The 19,096-nt window shown below is 41.5% G+C and overlaps 1 protein-coding gene across 1 annotated transcript in view; it reads left to right on the plus strand.

Annotated features, from left to right (window-relative positions):
• The first annotated feature begins 6,136 nt into the window (after positions 1-6,136).
• DAAM2 (dishevelled associated activator of morphogenesis 2) overlaps positions 6,137-19,096 on the plus strand; it is a 205,642-nt gene continuing 192,682 nt past the window's right edge. Inside the window, exon 1 of the mRNA XM_075749014.1 lies at positions 6,137-6,360. The gene's annotated coding sequence lies outside the window, so the exon portion shown is untranslated. The remainder of the gene's footprint in view (positions 6,361-19,096) is intronic.

Genomic DNA, 19,096 nt, shown 5'->3' on the forward strand with positions numbered 1-19,096 from the left:
GAATGAGATTAACCTCACAGCATCCATGTCAAACACTCAATTCTGTAATTCGCACTTTGCAGATGAAACAGGCCCAGAGAAAGGAAGAATTCTGTCAAAGAGACTAAAACATATGTATGTGTTTTACACACACTGGCACTTTCATGTCTTGACTAAGTTGATCCAAATGTAATTAAATTGTTACACCTTCCTGGATCTGCTAAATTAATTTGGAAAAAGAAAAAAAAAAAAAGAAAAAAGTGCAGGAACAAATTTAGAGCACATTTGAAAATATGTTGTACTTTGGTCTTAGAATATGGTAAGGATCCCAACTTTGTTTATTTCAAACTGCTTTGGGATCCTAAAGGAACACATTTGGGGATTCAGGAGATCAGTAGGTTTAGACATATGTGAATTGTTATTCTGGTTTCTTTTTTAGACTTTTCAGGTCATTGGGGTTTAATGACCTTTTGGATGAGTTTTTATTGTGTGAAACACAATAGCCCTCCCATTACATATTATAACCCCGCACTTACCCTAGTGAGGTACCTCTTTTCCATCTTGTACTCCAGAGACGATTTTAAGCCTCCCCTGGTTTCTTCTGTACAGTTCAGGTTCTTTTAAGCTTCCTTTGCTCAGTTCTGGTCTCTGCATCGGCTGCTGTTTAAAGACAATGAGACACAAGAGTCCAAACTCAGATCAATCCACCCAGCTGTGTGCCCATTCCTTTGACACAGTCCCACTCTCAGCGTCTTCAGCAAGGTCAGTATTTGTAGCTACTTGCAAGATACCTCTTCACAGCTGTCTCCTCTCTTATAGAGGCTACAAAGCTCATTTGCCAATCTTTGTATTCATGGGACTTGAGTCTCAATTCTGTGTAGTGTTTGTGAAAATAATATGGAAGTAGCACTTGTCTCTTCTAAGGACAGTCGTAGCTGTTCAGTGTGTCATTGCTTTGATTCGTCTACTTCAGACACTGGTACTTTTTTTTTCTTTAATTAGCAAATAATATTGAAAGAACAGTAGCAAAGAGCATAAGCGTTGGTAAACCAAAGCATGTAAAAGTGTGGAAGTGCCAAAATTACAGCACCAGCTCTGACTGTGTGCTTACATTTTGTAGGTACTTGCTTCATCTGATGCATCAGGCTCACATCAACTGTGACAAGAGCTGTAAGGACAAAGAATTGTCTTGAGCTAAATGTCGTGAACTAAAATGCAGGCAGCTGGATTGCCATCCCATGTTCTGCCACAGCTGTTTGACATGGGTAGTGGATAAACATATCCATATCATGTGTTTGATATCTGTCATTTTCCAACATTTCATTTTCCAACCTTGGTATTCTTTCAATGATGTTATTAAAATTGTAGTGTAGTTAGCTGTAGATCATTACTTCTTTCAGGTTTACTGGTTCAACACTGTGGGCCACTGATGTACTTGCATCCATGCCCACAGAAGAGATTTTCTAAAAAGTCGTTTTAAACCATTGTAGGAAGTGACTCAGGATAATTGCTGGTCTAATAGGCTCTCTTGGCTTCCTGAAGTCTTTTAAAAATAAATCTTTTGCAAGAAGTGAGAATGTGTAAGCAAGAAAAGAAAAATGTTATGCCAGTCAAGACACTTAAATTTGATATAGTCCACATAATTTAGCTCTGCTTCCAACCCAGGCTCCCCTGATGTTTTGTAACACATGATGATTGCTGTTAATATGGTATATCTTTGGTGGCATTTCTGTCTACATGGTTGTCTACTGTGTGCGTACGTTCTTTTCCCCCAAGTGGTGTCTCTGGCTTCTTTGAAGTATCTGTGCTTTAACAGTTGTCAATCCAGTATGTGTGTGAAGGAAGCCAAGAAACTGTTGTCCCACAGAGCTCTCAAAGGACCCTGGTTAACCTGAATTGGCTATATAGTTTTTGGTGGAAAACAAAATGAATCTAAGTTAGCTCTGGGAATAGCTACTTGGGCTGTGATATATAGTACAAAAATGTTGTTTAATTCTGATATTATATATCTGCAGAACAATTTCCATTTACAACTGTCCAAATAGTCTGGCCTACTCAATTCTCTTTGGTGTAGCTGACTGCTGCAAAGGAGTCAGAGCCTAGCCACAGCTCCCTGTGTGGGACACAGCTCACTGTTTCCTGCCTCTTCTTCTGCCAGCGGTGGAGGCAGGGTGTTCTCAGCTCATACTGCCTTCTGTCTACCCCCATGTAGGAGTACTGTCCATCAAGGCTAAGACTGTTGCTAAATTTAGTTTGGGGAGTTCAGTCTGTCCCTCAGTCTGAGTTCTGTTGCACTGTAGTGCAGAGGTGCTGCCTTTGTAAGTCTTACTCTAACACTAACATGCTCTAACTTCTTTTAATCGGAAGCACTCCTTCAGTTGTGCGAGCTTCATTCTCCCCTGATTCTCACTTTTTGTTGGCTTGGATACTGGAGGAAACTGAGTTTAAAAATGCTGTCACTTCATTGCCCAGCTGTAAATACAAGTTTTTCCAGTGCCGTGCATTAATCATGATACTCAGACACCTACCATCCTCTACACAATCCTGTGTGGCTGAAGAGACATCTCAGGTACACTGTGGTACAGCCCCAGAAACTGTTTCCTTCCCCCTTTCCTGATATGCAGGATATAATCCCTTGCATGGGACAAAGGTAGCTGTGGCAGTGTCTTAGAATGATACTTCTTGCTGGCACATATGCACCTGCAGGACATCACCAGCTTCCCTTCCCATGGCTTAAACTGTTTACTAGCACCTGGTAAGCCATGATACTGCTTCAGGCCTTGGAAATGAAGACGTCTAGGAGATCTCTAAGTGATTTCACTCTGGTCAGTGCAGTGGAGAATTAAATCTGGAGGCCAAAAATACGCAGAGAATAGGATTCTGTCATGCAAAATGAAAGGAAAATCACCGGGTGGATTTAAAAACTATGGCCAAGGCTGTGTGCATCTGAGGACAAAGATAGAACTCTCTGCATGCTTTGGTGTGTGCTATTCTTTTGAACATATGCCATACTTTGCATTTCCTGACTTCAGTCAGGAAAAAAAACCTGGCAGGTTCCCAAATCTGAAATATATGCAAAAATAACATTCATAGCAATACCAGTGCAAAGGAAAAAGCCCCAGCATCTGAAACAAGCTCATGCTTCAGGGTGTAAACTGATCAACTGTGGTGTTCAAGAAAGAATTTCTCTTCCTTCTTTACCCCCCCAGTTCTTATGTAATATTCTAGCCCACAACTGGCTGGATATAGTGTGTTTTCCAGTCTTCATGCTCTGAATCATCAGGTATCTAACCACTGCTTGAGGCAGTGTACTAGACTAGAGCGCTGAATGGTCAGTTCCACTATGGAAGCAAGAATAGTATTTTAATATGGTTTCATTTCCTTTGGTTTATTATTTTGTTATGTAGCACTAAAGGAGTGACAAAGGAACTGCTCTAGTTGCTCATGTGAACATGTATTGAGACTGGTTTGGATCTGAGGGACACATGCTCTCTTGTTCTGTCAGTCATGCACTAGTGATGCAGAGGGTCTCATTCTGTTCTCTTTTTTAGGGCTAAGCAATGCCTATGCTTGTGTTGGTCCAGTGCACAAAGTTGGTTTTCACCCTCCAAAAGTGCCTGCCTCTAGTATCTTTTGGGAGAAGTACTGTTTTAAATAAATTATGTTTAAAGTGGCATAAATTGTGCTCCCACATGCACACTCCCAGTCCAATGGAAAGGGTTCTCCTATATAGGAAACAGGAGTACAGATTGCCCACAGACGGGATCTAAAAAAGGCTCCTGTTGCATCTTGTGGAAGTGAGTCTTGTGTGATTCAGTGCAAAGGTTATGAATATACAACAACAGAACTGGCTATTCTTCCTTTCATTTCCATAAAGAAATGCAACGGGTTCATAGAGATACGGTCTTAATCCACAGTAACTGGAATGTTGTAGGACTTCTGATGGGATGAATGTTTCTACCTTAACAACTACGTGTTAAGAGGCACATCCCTTCAGGACAGAAATAAAATGTGCTACTGGATACAGGTTAATAGCAGCTTTCACTGTAATGGTCCATATCATGTATGGATAAACAGAGCATTTCGGTCTCTTGGCACTTCAATCTTGCTGCAATCTTTTGAAATAGAGAAATCCCATTTGTGCTTGGGTCACATGGTAAGACAGGCTGAAGTTATTCATGCTTTACTTCTGTGTGATAGTCAGGATTTCCACATTCCTTCTTTTCCACTCTCTAGGGAGAAAATGTAATATAATCCTATAAATTAAACAGAGAGAGCAAGAGTCATGGATAGCCATCTCATCTTCAGCAAACTCCAGGAGCCTTTACTGTGCTTTAGAGAGTTTATTAACCACAGGAGCTGAGTCAATGAAAGCTGCTGGGAGGTGGAACTACCCATAAGGAACAGCTCTGGTATCCTACAGAGAAGCCCTGAATCACTCTGCCCTTCGGAGTTCCCTGCAGATATCTATGGTACAAGCTGCCAACAGGTAGCAACATAACTCCAAAGTTGATCTTCAACAGGAGTAGTACACAGCATGGCAGGGTGGGGACTCATGCCTCAAATTACCCTTGTTGATCTTAAGTAGACAAGTGGCAAATCTGATAGCCAGAGGGGACAAAAATGCCACTTGTTCAATGCTTGGATTGCATTGTCAAAACTCTGTTCTTTTTATTATTTTTCATTATGTATGAAAACATTTTACTTCCTTTGCTCAACAGAATACTGCTTTGAGGCTGGGAATATTTTCTTGTTCCTGCATCTGCCAGATTCTTAGACCTATCTTTTAAGTATAAAGATGGAAATCTTTTCAGAAGGACACCATTTTCTTCTGGAATTCTCTCAAGGCTTTTGGTCATAGTGATGATATGGCAATATATGGGGCTAGCTGCCATAGAAAATTATCAGTGCAAACTTGATTTTAAGCCTTTTGAAGTTGATCAGATGATTTTTATTGATTTCAAAGAGCCCTGGCTCATACTCAAAGGTGAGAGAAAGCATATGTATATGAAAAAAATAATCCACACAGCCCCAAATGATAAATTTGCTCTGCCAGTAAGTTGCACAGAAAAGAACCTTAGCTTTACGTTTTGAAATAGCACTCGCATCTCCAAAAGTGGTACCCAGACACGTACTTCTTAAAACTTTTTACAAATGGAAATGATGGGGTATAAAAGAAAAATAACAGTTGCTTATAATAGCAGCACATTTGTAGACTCCTCCAGAAAATGTTGAATAAGTTTTGAACTTCTTAAAAAGGTCTGTCTGTAATCAGGCAAGGCTCACTCAAGGACTTTCAACGTATATCACTACACCTTCAGACCCTTTCCGTCATCTCTTAGATGGGACTACTGATACTTACAGGCTTATAGCCAAGCTCAGCTCCTAAATGCAAAACAAAGAGGTCTTATCAGTCCAAATTTATCATCACTTGCCTCAGCAGGATTATACCATGAGAGCATTTCACTCTTCCAAGTACTGCTTAGCATTAATGCTAATACTTGTGCTTCAGTTTTTGCTCCAGCATCTCTTCTATGTAACACTGTAAGTGGCTTTCACAGCAGGTGAAATGTTCATACTCTGCAGTACCAAAGAAATAATGGAAATGGGGATACAAATAGGCAGAGCATAATAGAGATCAAAGATCAAATGAATTTTCTGAGCTAGTATTCATCTGAGATGAGACACTTCTAGAAGGTATTTTGAAGGAGAGAAGCTGGCCCACATGCACAGGAAAACATTCCAGCTGGAAGGAGTTAGCACAAAACTGAAAGAGGATGCGGGCAAGATGCTTGGAAGGGCTGTTTCACTCCTGTTTTAGTTAAGTCCAGTCAAAGCCTGGACACAGCAGAGGGCTGTGGGCTAGGACTGTGCGTGTGTGTGAGACCGCTTTGCCAGGCTTGATTCAAACACTGTTTAGACACAACTGAGAGACTGGAAAATACCGCTTTCCAAATGGGGACTTGCATGACAGATAGTTACATCCTGGGTGTGGATATAATATACCACGAGCAGAAAAGTACAGGGATTATCTTTTGCCAGGGACTTACACAACCACATCTGTAGTTCTCCACCATTTCCTCCCTGACCCCGCTTGGAGGGGTTTTCTATCCAAAAGTGTAAAAATTACAAATCCCAAAAAACTGCAATCTGGGCTCTACCTAGAGAAACTTTTAGATTGTTCATTCCATAAATATCTCTTAGAGGCTGTCTGACGTCAGAGGATTTGGAGACAGAGGCTGGTCTGAAAGTGAAAACAGCAGCAGTTCCAGTCTCACTACAACAGCACAGCCAGCAAGAGGAGCAGCACAGGCATTTCTCTATGTGGATTACAAGACTGCAGAGCAGGGAGGAACGGCGCAGAGACACGGGCACTACAGTGTAAGTGCAGCTGCTGCAACAACTCTTCTCATGTTTTTGCTTGTTTTCAAGAACAAATCCCTGCAAGTACCGCTTATCTTTCTTTTCTTTTTTTTTCTCCTCCGAAATATCCTGAAGCCAGCTTGGCAGCACACAGGATTCAGGTTTAGCTTGCTTGCTTCTCCCAAAGGTATGCCGAGGGGCTGATGGTGCAGGCTTTTGCACTCTTCTGTATGTGGAGGGGGGTGACAGGGATGAGGGAGGTCAGAGAAGGAGAGAGAGGGAGGGAAGGACATATCTTTGGAAGACTACAAAATTAACTGAAATTCAGCTCCTTCATGTTCTGGTAGCAGGACAGCAAAATCCCAGATAAGCCCTAGGCAAAGCCCAACTTCCTTAGGCAACTTCACAATGCATGATTTCTTTTTTAACTCTTTAATCCCTTGTCATACTGCACAGCAAGCAGTTCCTCTTTCCTTATGAGGACAACAGGCAATTTCCTGGCTCCCTGACAATGAAGTCCTGTCCCACTCTGTTTGCCAGACTACTGACAATAACAGATCCTAATATGAGTATGTGGTGTCGCTCGCTAAATCTGACAAATTTAGCACCTTGAGCCTGTACTAGCTTGATACTAAGGGCTCTCCAAAGAACCCATTGCTTCTGCAGAGGAAAGAGGCATCTCTCATATCCAAAAACTAGCTGTAGCAGAGTCATACGTAAAGGAGACAGCTACTACAAGGAGAATCTCCCTATGGAAAACCTTCAGAGATACTGCTGCTAACACATGGTACAAGTCCCAAGGAGAGCTAGTGATTCTTAATTTTTCTGTCTTTTTTTTTTTTTTCCTTTATCTCAGCAGTCCAGAGATTCCCAAGCCTACTCCATCAGAAGGTGATTTTTTCAGTAGGGCACTCAGCTGTATTTATTTACAACTAAAATTCAGTGCTGCGTTCATGTAATTAGCCTTACCTCCCACCCCACACCTGGATGCCCTTTCTTCATTCCCCATGGGAGCAGATGGGAGCAGTTCTGGGGACAGCTGCTTCCACAGCTGTCCTCCTCATTGGCATCTTCTCTAATGAGGCCGGTGTCAGAAACAGCTCATTTCCCCAAGTGGTTGGAAGAGTTTGATGCCTTCTGTGTGAAGCTGATGTACTTAGCTAGCACTTGTAACTTTAGAAAGCTCTTTGACAGTGAGAGGGTGCCTGGTCTGTGCGATTGCTGGAAGGAGAGGTGACGCCCTTGAACATAAACACAAAGTTGGGCTGAGAAGCAGGCGCTATGTGAATTGCACAATATAATGCACTATGCTGTTAGTAATTGGCTTCAGCCAACAAGCAGTCACAAGAAAGGCTGTTGCGAGTCAGCGCTCCCTGGGCTGAGTTGTTTTGGTAATGGAGTAAATCTGCACATACTTTTCCTCTTGAGGGTGGCAGAGTGGGTTGCTGGGGCAGGGAAAAGGAAGTAAAGGAGGACAGGTGAGTATTGGGAGGAGGAAGTTTTGTGGGGATCTGCCCTGCAAAATGAAATTAAGTGTAGTTAGCTGTGCTGAAAGCAACTGCAGGTTGATGTAACCACTATGCTGGCTAATGTAATAGGAGTAGCCTTTACTGAGCAGATGCTCAAGGTCTAATCCCCACTAAGGAATGCCATGCCATGCCATGCCATGCCATGTAAAGCAAGCTAGGCTGAGCTGGAGAAAAATCAACCATACTGACTGTGCATGTAAGGGAGCTCGTGTTCTCAGAGCCAGATCCTGCAGGGATGTATTTTGGAAGTGAAGTCTCCAGACTTGGAAGGAATCAGTTTGGGATCTGGGCTGCTTTACCAAGACATATGAGAATCCTTTTCCTCTCCCCCATTTATTTTTTCTTAGATTTTGTTTCCAGTAGCCTAGCAGCTCATTTTCCAAGAAGCTGCTTTATTTTCTTAGCAACAGCCTAATCACATTGGCTAGCAACGTGGAAGAAGAAAAATCCTTAAGAAAAGTAGTAACTTGTTAGAAACCTATATGCCTCAAAAAAAGCTTGAGAGCTGTCACAGCCAAGACAAGTGTCTGGGAGCCACAGACACTTTTACCTGGTTCAGCAGTTAGTCTGTCTGAAGTGCATTGGGCAATACAGAACTAATATATACAGAAGTGCTGAAAGCTGAGAGGGTGAGAAGAGGAACTAAGGAGGAGATAATTCCAGATTTGGGGTGTTTTAAGCTAACTGCTTCCTTTCTGTCTCACAATTCTCTCTGTCCTCCAGCTCAGCGTCCCGCTAGTGAGCGACACTACCTGCAGGGGTTTGCAAGTCTAGAAGTTCCTTGTGGGCTGTTAGTCATGGTTCAGGGGGAAAGTTGCACACTGAGTGGAGGAGTGGGACAAGGAATGGGGAAGGAGATACTTATCTGGCAGGAGATAAATTTAGCATCTCATGAGAATGCATGGGTCATCACTCAGCATCTTTGAGTTTAGATGAGGTTATACCAGCCAGGAAATTGCTAGTTCTTCTACTGGTGGACACTGACCCTGGAAGCAAGAGAAACAATACCAGGGCAGACGTCTTTTCAGTTTTGCTTTGTGAAACAGAAAACAATTCCCTGTTGGAGCTTATGACAGTCACAGTGCAACCCTGAGGTTTTAAAAGTCTATATTATGTGTTACAAAGTGCAGTCTCATGGCTTCACAGAGCTGAGTAAGCAAATTCTCTGGATATCCTAGCGGCCTTACCACACTGTATCACTTGTCTGCTGCTATCGCTGCTGTTTATTTTAGTTGTGCTCCTTATGTGTAATGGAGATCACTCTGTTCATCTTGAAATCAGTCACAAAAATTTTTCTTACCAAGTCCAGACATGGCATGCACTGACTGTATTTCATTGGCAGGGAGGCATGGCAAGACTTGAACAGTGTCATGAAGGCATCTCCCAGATAGTTTGGCTTTGCTCCATCTGCCTTAGTTGACATAAAATTCCCCTGGGGTTCAGTGGAATCCCAGAAACCCATCTAGTCCCTCTAGGCCAGCCATCTGACCTAGCAATTGAGCAATCAGGGGACACCATTTGCTGACACTTAGGGGAAGGATGCGTGGGAGGTTTGGCTCTCAGCACTTTAATTGCTGTGAATTTTCAAACCCTGGTCAATCCTATGGAGATCTAACCCTCTCTCTCTTCCCTGCCCCTGCAGCCCCCAGGCAAGCACAGCATGTTCCTAAATTAAAAGAAAGCTGACTGCTCTGATTTTCACTGGATGAAAGAGTTTACATGTATTTTCCTGTGCTTTTTGTTGTGTTGATGATTGACAATGGTGTCTCTTATGGCTTTTCCATTTTACCAGTTGTGTTCCCTAATATCACACTCCTTTGAACTGAGGCATTTGCAGAGAACTGGTAGTAGTAGGACTCATGCTAACTCTACTAACATACAGGAGATTTGATTCATTTCTCATTTTTCTGCAATTCCACTTAACAGTGGAGTTACTTCTGTTTGGCACTACTCTGACTCATTATCAAGCTGAGGACTTGTTATCTTCCAAGCTCTGTGTAGGTATTAAATTTCATAATGCTATGATAAATTAGTTTAGTTAAATGGAATTTATTGGGCTGGATTCTCAGCCAGTGCAAATAGGTATGGGGGCTCCAGTGGAGCTATGACAAATGCATTCCAGCTGAGGATTTGGCCCAGTGTCTTCAGACTGGTAATGAGTGACCGGAGGCACAGACAGTGCAAGTCTGCTCTCATCTGTACTAGTGAAAGTTTTTTTGTAGCTCCGTATTGTTGAAGAAATATTCCAGGCTTCAATTACAAGTAAGTTCAAGTAGCATCAGGATTTGGTCCAGAGAAACTGAGGCCCAAATTGTGCAAAAAGTAACCTATAATTTCGGCTCTTTATTTTTAGTGTCTTGTTAAGGCACCAAGACAGTCAAAAACTGAAACAGCCAAAATTATAAGCTACTTTTGAAATGCTGGCTGACTGACTTGGGAAATCTACACAGTGGATTTGATTCTTGTAACGTACTTTTTACAGCAGTGTAACTCTCTGAAGGTCAGTGGAGCTACTACTGTTTAACAGCAGTAGAAGTCACAGAGGAATGTGCCCCCTGTTGCCAGAAGCTCCCATGAGCTTTAGTATGTCAGTCCTGTCCTCATATTCCGTTTTTCTTGACATGTCCAGTATGTGCCCTGCTTCGATTTGCTGAGAACCACATAGCCACATGCCCATGAACACATCACATGCTGATTAGCACTATTGGTAGTGCAGCCTCAAGCTTTCTTAGCACTGTGTGTTAAATCTGTACTTGATGATGGTCAAATGGGCTTTTCCCTCCCTTAGGCTTCATGTCCCGTTTGTATGTTCCCCAAAGTTCATGTTCCATGTTAGATTTATATTTTCAATTTGTTTTCCACATGGTATTTCAACACTTCAGATTTTGGCTTCTCTGATGATCTCTATGGTGTTGGATAATGTCTTCTGGTAGGAGGGACTTGGGACAACATGGAGTAACAAATCTGATGATTGTGAGAAGCTCATCGGTTTTAGATTTAGTAGAAAAGTTATTCTGAGAGCATGGCAGGCTTATACCAGTGATAAAGTTTCTCTGGAGTTAGGAATTAGAAAGACTCAAAGTGGAAAGAAGGAAGTAGACAAGAAAGGGAGGAGAGGAGAAGGCTTGCTGGAATTCAAGAACTGGGAGCTGGAGATCAGAAGGATGTGTTTAGACTGCGTGAAAATGGAAATAGAGGTAACCCTGAGGAACTGAGAAAAACTTTGGCAGCAAGAGAGGAATAAGCTCTCTCCCTGAATAACAAGTGCTTGCTCACTTCCCACTTTTGCTGACTTTAAAGTAATAATCACTGAAGTTAATATTTCTGCTCGTGAGCTTTGAAGTTCGCATTTGTTTTTGTTGAAGAATATTTTTCTCTTCACTGTGTCCCAAGATGAGTTAAATTCAGGCAATGCATGTGCCAGCCCAGCTCTTCTTTGAATTGGGGACAAAGCTGATTTGTGAGACCCAACAACTCTCTTCTGTATCCTTGGTATGTTACTTTTTTTAAGGAGGCATAAACAAGGACTCATTTTTACTGTTATGGCTTTTATTATTCAAGGCAGTGAACAAACTTGATTTGGAGGGCTTTATATTTTGTTTGTTGTTTGGAGGGGCAATGTTTTTAGCTGCTAAAACAATTGAATTGATGAGCAATGAAGTCTTAAAAGATGGAAATTTACACAGTGCCCTGTACATCCTTGAAGAAAGTGGTCAGGTCCAATTTTACTTTTTAAGATCTGATCAGAAAATGTGTTCCTGGGACATTTTCATAAATTAAATACACACACACACACGCGCGTGCAAAAGGAAGAAGGAATGTTTCTGCCAAGGAGCACAATCCAGGTTGGATTTCATTGTGAAGAAATCATGCAAGGATACATTTCAAGGGTTTAATATCACATGGCAAAATTCCCTTCTCCCAAGAAAAAGCTGTGGGAAGAGATGAAAAATCTTGGAGGATGGGTCCACTGGTAGCTATTAAACATGATAATCTGGCTGCACTCCCATCTCCAAGTCCTAAACAACTAAAAGGATTGAGCAGGGGTAGGATCAGGCTATATGTGGTATTTTTATATGCTTTCCCTAACCATCTGCAGCTGACCATTACTTGGAGATAGGGTATGGGTTCAGATGGACTTCTGGTCTGACTCTATGTACTTGTGTTTATATTCCTGTGGTCTTTAAGACAGAAAAAATTGTGAAGATCCTCTGATGTTTCAGCTGTTCTATGAGGGAGAAACAATCATATCTGTAAGATGTGGGTTGAGGAACCTGACCAGGTACATCACAAGCCTCCAGAAACTTATTCACATTTTAGAGTCCTTTGAGTATCAAGAATGCACATGAAGAAACTATACCTTCATTTTTAGGACTGTCTGTGTCTTCTTGTCAATGAAAAAAGTGACCAACATCTCTCCTTGCTCCCGAGTTCAAAAGTGGATTACAAACAGTGACAATTTTTTGCAGAAAGGATTTAATTTACTAACCCCCCTCCAGTTATTTTTAGAAATGTTTTGCATTTTCTTTGATGTTTAAATATTTCTCTAAACCTGAACATTTCAAACAGGCTTACTCATCAATAGTATGATGGTTGCTGATATTTTCATAAATAACAAATATTTGAGGTGCTTCCATTTTCCAGGAAAGCTCTGTGCTTTAAAAAAAAAAATAGGCTATTTTCAGGTGTTTCAGGCTGGTCTTGAAAAATCATTAACCTCTTTGCACGATCTTGGTCCTACACTGTCATCTGGTTTTTTTTACAAATCTCTAGAAAGCTGTGACAGAAATATGTGGGAATTCCATGGTGCTCTGCACCAGCCTGCCAGTTCCGCTCCTTTCCTTGTCAGGTCAAAGGGAGCAACCTTTTCAAGAAGGAATGAAACTACTGTGGAGCTGTATAAGCATCCTTACCTCTGCTGATCTGTGCATAGAAGTTTCCTGGACTCATAGAGGTGTAACATGATTTCCGTCTAACACAATGCTGTTTTTTTCCCCAAGAATGTTACAACAGTCTAGTACCTCTGAAAACATGTAGTCAATCAATCATCAGCCTACAATACAGTAAGTTCTGTACTTTCCAGTAGTTTAAGATCAAACTCTGAACGCTGTTGGTATTGTACGCTCATTAGCCAGATTGTTTCTGATGAAGTTGGAGCAATCTCAGTGGACTTTTCCTATTTAACCAGTAGGAGTTAATGAGAATATTTTCCTGTCTGCAATCATAAACTATACAAATATTTCAGGATAAGTCATATATGTATAGTTAGATAAAGTTAGCAATTTATTCTTTGCATTCAGCACTTCCCTTTGGAAAATTTCCAAGAACTTTATAAATATTAATGTATTTAGCAATTTGGGAAACTGAGGCACAGCTTTCTCAGATGCCTACAACCTGATGGAACTCTGTACTATTGTATAAATACTCTCACTGCAGGTAGGTTAAAGACCCTTTTTTTTTTTAGCTGTCTTGATGTCCTCTGAAGTGTTAGTTTAACAAACCTATAGCAATTAAACTGAAATATTATAACAACATCTTTATTATTATGTCGCATTTAACCTCCTGCCTTTTAGACAAGTCATATATTCACTAAAATCATACTTGTCCCAGAATGGAAGTATATCACCCTACTGCAGAGCAGGTACTCCTCCCCTTTTTTTCTCCCTCCCCCATATCTGTATTCTGGCTTCCCAGAGCCTCAAGTTATAATCTCATTTTTCTTCCTAGTATCTGCCCTTTGTTTAGGTTTTTGCCTACACTGAGAATATGAAACTTAGGTACTGGTGATAACGATTGTAAGAAATCTGCCCCAGCCAAGTGGAATAGGTTGGTTTGTTAGATTAAACAGCATACATCTGTAGAGAGGCTTTGCCAGGATATCATTCTTCCTTGCAAACATTGTCAGGAATAGGGCCATCCACTAGTGCAGACAGTCTCGGTTTTCTCACTGAGTCACTGACCATTAAGCTGGGATGCCTGGACTGTGAGTACCCTGCTTAAATCCATTTGGCAGAATCCTGACCCCCTCCAGGCAGGTGACCCCATCAGCATCTGCACAACAGATGAAAGAAAGCAAGATCTTGACCAAACATGAGGGGACTTTAGTCCTTTGCTACTTTTGCAGCCGTGTATACAGCGGGAACCAATTAAACTATGTTTCTAACAGCTGAATGCACCGAGAGACAGTTGGTTTTGTTCTCGCCTGTGCTCTGATCTGTCAGCATCCTCCTGCACTCTTATGCAGGGATAGAGTAATAACCATGCTAGGGCCCTGCCAATATGAACTGTCTTCCAACTGTGCCCTACTGAGATATGAACTTGCCCTCATTGCTTCTTTCATACTTTTACTGCCCTGTGGGTCAGGCATCCCAATGAGTGAATCTCTCTGGCTCTGTTGTAGAGGTCCTGAAATGTGTTGCCAATGACAGAAGTACAAAGCTTGACCTTTCATCGTCAGCAGGATTCAGGCAGTCTCTGTGAATGTTATGAAGTCTTTGGCACTCACCATTACTAAGTTATAGGGAGAAAAACAGATGCATTTTCTGACTAGGTGAAGTTTTCCTTGGGGGACCCATGAATTGTTTTCCAGCTGTGTCTGGGCTTATCTAGAATAGCTTCATGTACCTGCTGGGGGACATGTGTTAAGCTGTAAATGTCCTACTGTGCCCTTCATGACACATTTTATGTTTAAACAGAGGCAAAATTTAGCAAGCAACTCCTCATTGCCTCATCCCCTGCTTACTTACAGTGGTGATGTGTAGTATGTTCACATCTATCGGGACATCTCCAGAGGCTCACACTCTTTCTGATTTACACATCTGTTAGTGTAGCTAAGCTACTGTGAAATGGGACCCTTGTCTAAGGAAATACTGTAAATACAAGTTAGCGTTGACCTCACATAATATATTAGCATTTTCATATACTGTGACTGTATTTTTAATAAAAAGTAGTTTAAGAATGCTGCTTCATCAGTCTTGAGAGTCAATTTTTCCATTACTGGCCTCAATTTTTTGCAAGATATATCAACATAGAATTCAGATTACATACATATCAATATTTTGGTTTTTCTCACTTTGACATAAAACATATTATCTGTAGCTGTATGTATTTTTATCCACAGAACATGAATATTCAAATAAGAGTGGACTAAATCATGATCTCTAGAATCAGACATCAGAGGTCAGGGACATGTCATTATGCCTCTGTACAATGAAATACCTAATTTCTCATTGTTGGCTGCTTTAAACTCAGAGTGAAAATGGCTGCCTCACTTCAGACTGAAAAACCTATCTAATTCTGCTTCCCACTTGTCACTTGAAAAGTCTTATGTTAATGTGTGACAGGATTGGAATAAATGTGCTGTGGAGTGTGCTGGTCTACGTGTCTATTATGCAGTGTCTGTGATTGTAGGAAACAGGACGTGATGACCTTGTAGTCCTATACTCCCATGAATGCACATGACACAGAATCCAATTGACCACCCTACAGGCTCTGGTGACGTGTGGGACTGTAGTGAATTAAAATGGAAGCAGATGGTGAAAAAGCCCCATCTGTGTTTTGCCTTGCCTTTTCTTTCAGGGATGTTGCCTTAAATCTTTGATCCAAATAGCCTGCTGAGGAAATATGTCTCTGAGCTATGAGGAAACAACACTAGGAACGCCGTGTTCAGTTCTGGGTACTCAATACTAAGTGGTTACACAGTGATGGGGAGAGATAGGCAACCTTCATTTTTCCTTTGAGCACTCATTAGTCATGGTCTCTTGGGATTCCTTAGCTCTTTCAGGAATAAACTTAATTCACAAAGAAGCTAGAGGGAGCTGGGCAGTTTGGTGCCAGACAGGGGGGGTAATGACTCCAGAGAAATGGGAAATACTCTTTGACTTCCATCAGAAATTTTCCCATTGTTAATCTTGGGCTTGCTTCTGCTGGCTGGCCACTGCCATTAACTGTTTGTGTGACTCAGAGTATGTGCTTTCCAGTGTGCTGTCTTATCTATCTACCTGCCTGCTTACCTACTTACCTACCTACCTGTTTGTTTGTTTGCTTGTAATGGGACAGCCTAGGCTGCATGGATGTGTAAGCTTTATTTTCTAGGTTTCCTGTTTATACTGTATGACCCTAAGCCCATGAGCTCTCTAGGTTCCTATATTTGTTGTGTTTGGACTTTTAAAGCTGAATTTCTCACCAGCATTTTGGAGGCTTGTTCCCTGGGCCAGATTTTGCCATTTGATGTGGATCATACACACAGCATCTTGTGATGCTAATAGCGTGGGGAATAATGGACCATGTAGCCACAGTGAAGCTCCCTGAGAAATTAACTCATGGATGTCACAAAAGGAGTTTTCTCAGTTCTGTGTTACTTAGAAGCAGTCTGAAAAGTCTCCATGTAGAACAAGATGCCATGCTGGATTTGTTTAGTATCTCTGGACTTCAGTTATGTTGTGAGTGTCCCATGAAGCTGTGGGGTCACGGTGAATGTTGTACTGCTCCTAGGCAAATGCACCCAGATTTGAGTTTGTTCAGTGGTCATTGTACATAGTTCTAGTTCTTAAAACATCAAGCTCACTTTTACATATTCATTGAGCAAAGACCTAGTAATCACTGCATTATATTAGCGTCTGTATATTGGACACACCCAGTGATTTGTTTACAGACTTTCCCACACCCTCAGAGTTGCCACTTCTTAGTTTGGGTCATTTTTACCATAGCTGTGTCAGATGTCATTTTCCCTCCAGATATTTTTGGGTGTAGCTGATTACAGCAGGGAAAGAGGGCAACACAAGTCTGCCTTTTCACCTCACCTGGATTGCATCAGTAGAGCACATTAAAACATTCAGGCAGTTGGACTAGGTGATTGTTGCAGGTCCCTTCCAACTGTTTTCTGTTCTGTTCTGTTCTGTTCTATTCTATTCTATTCTATTCTATCCCGTTCTGTTCTGTTCTGTTCTGTTCTATTCCCATTTATTGGTGGGTTTTTTTGTCTGGTTTGCTTTGCTTTTTTTTTGTTTTTTATTTTATACTCTGTACCTTTTACCCATGTCATTACAGTTGTTCTTTATTTCTGCCCTCTGTTCTTTACCCAGCAGAGGAACATGACAGTCCTGAGACTCTAATATGGGCCTAACTAGACCTCACCACACTAAACCACTAGGTCAGCACAGGCCTTTCATTTACTTATCACCATTTGGTATCAATAGGATGATTATTTTATACTTCTATTTCATTCGTTCGGTCTGATGTATCAAAAAGTCTGTGTGGTTATGTTTATTAGTATTTTATGATTTTTTTGCCTTGCTTGAACTGTCAGCTGTTGGAGGTTCTCTGCTGTAAAATGTGTCAGAGTTGACTAATTGGCCGCTTGTCCTGCCTGCTTTGCTAATTGTGCTGAGCCAAGTAGTATCTATTAGATATGCAAGCATGGAGGGTAAGGAAGGGTTTTGTTAACTCAGGGAAACTCAAGCTGTAGATTGGAGCTATGCTACTGGTTTGGCCGATAATTACAGGTTGCAGACTTCACAGGTTTCAAAGCTAAGCAACCTCCACCTTGCTTAATACTTGGGTAAGATACCAAAGTCTGTATGAAGCAGTGCTGATCATTTAGAGGCATGTATTAATTTTGATTCAGGTTCAAGATTGAAATCTGAGGAATCTGATATTATAGGATATCAGAGTTTCTTGCCTGTGTTCCACAGTGCTTTTGAGCACTGAACCAGTCATCTCTGAGGAAAGGAGTCAAGAGTTCAGACTATTAGGAAACATAGCTTACAGAATAAAGTAACGATTTTGGTCAGTACTTTACCTGATTCAGTAAAACGTATAGTTCTCAGATACTTATCATTAGGTGCGCTAAGAATGGTACACAGTCTAATATAGCTGTCTTTGATTTCTGGTTTCTGTTTGTTTTATGGCTGCTTGTTTCTTACTCCCCACAGACCCTTAATAAACTGCTCTCTTCCAAAACATGTTAATATAGATGTTCCTTGGACTCCACCCCTCTGTCTGAGAGTTGTGTTACACTGGGCCAATTACAGGACCATATTTACAAAAATATTTGTTAGCTGTGGATGCTTCAGTTTTTGTGTTCAAAATTTATACAATTTATCATGTGACCCAGAACACCTCAGCTCTGGCAGACATTGGCCTTGACCTGTAGGGCTTCCCCCCCCCCCAGATTTGTTGAGCATCCACATCACCAGTTGACTTCAAAAAGAGTTGTGGGTGCAAAGACGTTCAGTCACTTGCCCGAGGTCACAATGACAGTGAGGATCAGAGCTCAACAGAGCAGTTCCTGGCTCCAAATAAATAAACTCATGTAACAAACTGTTAGAAACTTCTGAGCTCTGCAGGCATCCTGTGTAGCTGCACCTCCAGAAATGAGTCTTGTCTTTCTTAATAGGATTTAAAGAGCTACACTTTCATAATAATAAAAGCTATTGCCACCTGTGCAGCAACAGTAACTACCAGCTGTGGAGAAACTATTGTCCTCTACTGAAATAATCTCTTTCATTTTAGTGATTGTTTTTAAAGTGAGCTCATGAATTTCTTGGAATGTCCCTTCCTATGTTGGCTTGGCAGTGACCCACCTGGCTGTAGAATGTCTGTGAGGCAGTGCTTCTTGGTTTTCTTTCTTTAGGACTTACCATGATTGGCTTTGCGCCAAAGATGTGGGTGAACAATGCAGCAAGCCCTGTTTTTTCATATCCACTGCAGTAAGTTTAAGGTTGGCTGGAAAACTCAACAGCTATAGAAAGCAGCATGTTGGAGTGGTGCCACAGCCTCATCCTTCCTTATAGTGTCAGCTGAATTGTCTAGGGAGTTCTGGCTGCACCTTTTCATGAAAACAGTAATTTCCCTGAACTCTCATTAGCACACTCCAGTGATCAGGGTGCACCATGCTGTGCAAAACCTCCACATATTTCAGGAATAATGTAATCTAGGTTTTTGTCTGAGGTCTAAGCGTGATTTGACTAATGGTGATTTAGAGCTGAAATAGAAGCAAGGCTGGAGAAGTGGGCTAAACATTTTTCTCATTTAGCTGAGTTGTCTAAACACTGGGGACTGAGATGAGCTTATGCAGAGCCTTCTGACATTGACTCTGAGTCAGGCATTATTATCCCGCTTTTAGAGAGTACAGAGTCAGAAACATGAATTGGCTTGCCCATGCCCACACAGAAATGCACAGCTAGTGTCAGCATTAGCTTGGTTACTCAGAAGCACACAGATGT

Source organism: Balearica regulorum, chromosome 3 (genome assembly GCF_011004875.1).
Source record: "Balearica regulorum gibbericeps isolate bBalReg1 chromosome 3, bBalReg1.pri, whole genome shotgun sequence".
In the NCBI taxonomy this organism is placed as follows: Eukaryota; Metazoa; Chordata; class Aves; order Gruiformes; family Gruidae; genus Balearica; species Balearica regulorum.